This window comes from Hyla sarda, chromosome 8 (assembly GCF_029499605.1).
Source record: "Hyla sarda isolate aHylSar1 chromosome 8, aHylSar1.hap1, whole genome shotgun sequence".
Classification (NCBI taxonomy): domain Eukaryota; kingdom Metazoa; phylum Chordata; class Amphibia; order Anura; family Hylidae; genus Hyla; species Hyla sarda.
This window is the reverse complement of record NC_079196.1, coordinates 36,832,235-36,835,517: the sequence shown is the minus strand read 5'-3', so window position 1 is coordinate 36,835,517 and position 3,283 is coordinate 36,832,235. Positions and strand designations below refer to the sequence as shown.

Genomic DNA, 3,283 nt, shown 5'->3' with positions numbered 1-3,283 from the left:
AGCCGGGGACAAGTGAACAATGCACTCGAGGCCAGGGCAGGAGGCCGGAGCGTGGGGCATAACACTGGTCACTTTTTATTCACTGTTTTATTGGAATGGGGGGGGGGCGGTGATCAAAAATGCAATTCTGGCAGATTTTGATTGGCACCCTGCGATCGCACTGAGGGGGGGGGGGGGGGGTATCAGAACCCAGACAACCCCAATACCTGTCATTTAATCCCCAAATACAATCATCACAATTGACTGTGGCATTTAGGGATTTAGACTGAAATCGAGATGATCTCCAATGTCACAATGATTCCCATTGTGTATCAGTTTTGTATCATTATATAGCACGAATGACACAATTTCCACAATTCTCCATATATTTCAGCTCTTAAATTTATCATGATAAGTAGCTTTATAGATTTAAAAATATACTATATCTATGCAGTTTATTGCTGTAAGATCCAAAAATTAACATGTACCCTTTTTGACTTCTGCAAATAAGATCACTATGATGTATGTGTCAGATGCCCGAAGTTCCATTACTCAAGTACTCATTTTTTTTATATATCTTTTTGGTGAAACTTCCATCAGTTACATTTTGCAGAAGATGTCTTGTACACCAGCGTCCTTCCTCATCTAATTCTGAACCAAGGAGCAAAGGTCTTTACCTCTTTAACCAAATTTCAATGTCTGCCAAATTCAATAGATGTCATTCTTGCAGAGGGGAGACAGCGCTCTACATGTGTCCTGATCTAATTTTGCAGAAAAAGACACAATTTACATACTCTTTATTTAGTTAAAGATCTAAAATCAATACTTTGTCTGTACCTCTTTAGTTCAAGATACATCATGGTGTTGTACATTGATATATAAACTGATTTTTTCAAACCACACAAATTGTTAATGCTTTTCAATTGCTTGTTTTTTACAGGCTTCACTTCCAGCGTCCGGCAGATTGTCCTAAATGCATTGTGATATTGGATTACTAAGGAATGTTAAGTTTTACGTTTTTTTTTAAACTATGAATTTTGTTTCTAAAGGTCATATCATTTGCCAAATAATATTTTTCTTATTTTCTTCTTTTGTCTTTAAATAGGTTTCTATATCTGATAAGATATAGAATACGTATATTAGAATCGGATAAGAATATTTCCCCTGAATACAGATTGGGTATTGCCTATCTATCTATCTATCTATCTATCTATCTATCTATCTATCTATCTATGTAAAACAGCAGCACCACTTGTTAAATAAACACTGTTGTTCAACAAACTGCCCGAGATAGGAGGTCGAGACAGGAGGATGGGATATGAGGACGGGATATGAGGATGGGATATGAGGACGGGATATGAGGATGGGATATGAGGACGGGATATGAGGATGGGATATGAGGACGGGATATGAGGATGGGATAGGTGGTCGAGATAGGAGGACGTGATAGGAGGTCGGGATAGGAGGATGGGATAGGAGGAAGAGTTAGGAGGTCGAGATAGGAGGAAGAGTTAGGAGGTCGAGATAGGAGGTCGAGACAGGAGGATAGGATATGAGGATGGGATAGGAGGTCGGGATAGGAGGATGGGATAGAAGGAAGAGTTAGGAGGTCGAGATAGGAGGAAGAGTTAGGAGGTCGAGATAGGAGGACGGGAGAGGAGGACGGGATAGGAGGTCGGGATAGGAGGTTGGGATAGGAGGTTGAGATAGAAGGTTGGGATAGTAGGTCGAGATAGGAGGTCGCGATAGGAGGACTGGATAGGAGGACAGGATTGGAGGACGGGATAGGAGGTTGGCATAGGAGGTCGAGATAGGAGGACGGGATAGGAGGACAGGATAGGAGGTAGGGATAGGAGGTTGAGCTAGGAGGTTGAGATAGAAGGACGGGAGAGAAGGATGGGATAGGAGATCAGGATAGGAGGTCGGGATAGGAGGTAGAGATAGGAGGACGGGATAGGAGGACGGGATAGGAGGACGGGATAGGAGGTCGTAATAGGAGGTCGGGATAGGAGGTCGGGATAGGAGGTCGGGATATGAGGTCAGGATATGAGGTCGGGATATGGGGTTGGGATATGACAACAATATATGAGGACAGGGTATGAAGTCAAAAGCTTCCTCTGTTGATTTTCCTCCACAACAAGAATTAGGAAGGAAAAACCAGGCAATGCCAGGTACTCAGCTAGTATATATATAAAACTCAATGGCACTGATTAAGAGTGGAGGGTTTATTCTGGAGTGATTTCAATATCACTCGTCTTTTTTTCAGGCTTATTTACTATTCTGTTGCACATGATGGTTATTTTTCTGTCGCACGATTTTTTGTGTCGCACTAGTCAATTGTGTCCCACAAGCTCCGAGCTAAAGAAATTAGTTGTGTGAGTCAAAATGGTTTAGACTTGTTTGTTTAAAAAAAATTTCATAAATCAAAAGTATTCATGTGTTATAATTTTTCAAACATTACAACAATTCTCCTTGTTGATCAGCTTGGGTGTTAAATTGATTTAAACCTAATATTGCAAATGTGTTAAAAAGAAAAAAATATATAAACCTTAACTATCACAAAGGCATTCAATATTTTATTCCTAAAAGTGTTTAACTGTACAAAATGCTTTCCGGTTATAAACCAAGTTACTTTCACAAAAAAACACAGTGACTACTGACGTCGACGTGATTTGAACACACAACCTTCTGATCTGGAGTCAGATGTGCTACCATTGCACCACGAGGTCAACTTAAGTTGTAACGGTAGTAAAAAAACACAGTGGTAAACAGTCCCTTGTTAGAAATTGCTCCATTTTTGGAATTTCACTCGGCCTCTTGGCATGTCAGTTATTGTGTGAGGCAAACTCACACTTTTTCTCAAGTGATTTTGGAAGTTCCCCGAGTATTTTTTTGGTTTTGTCGGTAAAACGCCCATTTTGGAATAACACACGCCCATTTCAGAGTGAAAAAAAACACTACAAGTGTTTTCTAAAGTGTCTGTTGTGCGACTAAAATTTGGTCACATAAATAGTCGCACAGACGTTGCAACTAGGAGGATAGGAGGACGGGATAGGAGGACGGGATAGGAGGACGGGATAGGAGGATGGGATAGGAGGACTGGATAGGAGGACGGAATAGGAGGTCGGGATAGGGGGTTGGGGTATGAGGAGAGGATATGGAGTTGGGATGTGACAACAATATATGGGGATGGGATATGAAGTCAAAAGCTGCATCCCCGGAGCGCTCGCAGCATCCCTCTGCTTTCAGCGCTCCGGTCGGTGGTGCTGACCGCGAGCGCTGCTCCTCTATCACCGAAGGGGAC

The 3,283-nt window shown here is 41.9% G+C and overlaps 1 non-coding gene across 1 annotated transcript; it reads right to left on the bottom strand.

Annotated features, from left to right (window-relative positions):
* Positions 1-2,636: 2,636 nt before the first annotated feature.
* TRNAW-CCA (transfer RNA tryptophan (anticodon CCA)) lies at positions 2,637-2,708 on the bottom strand. The gene has a single exon. It is a non-coding gene; the product is annotated as a tRNA-Trp (tRNA).
* Positions 2,709-3,283: the final 575 nt, after the last annotated feature.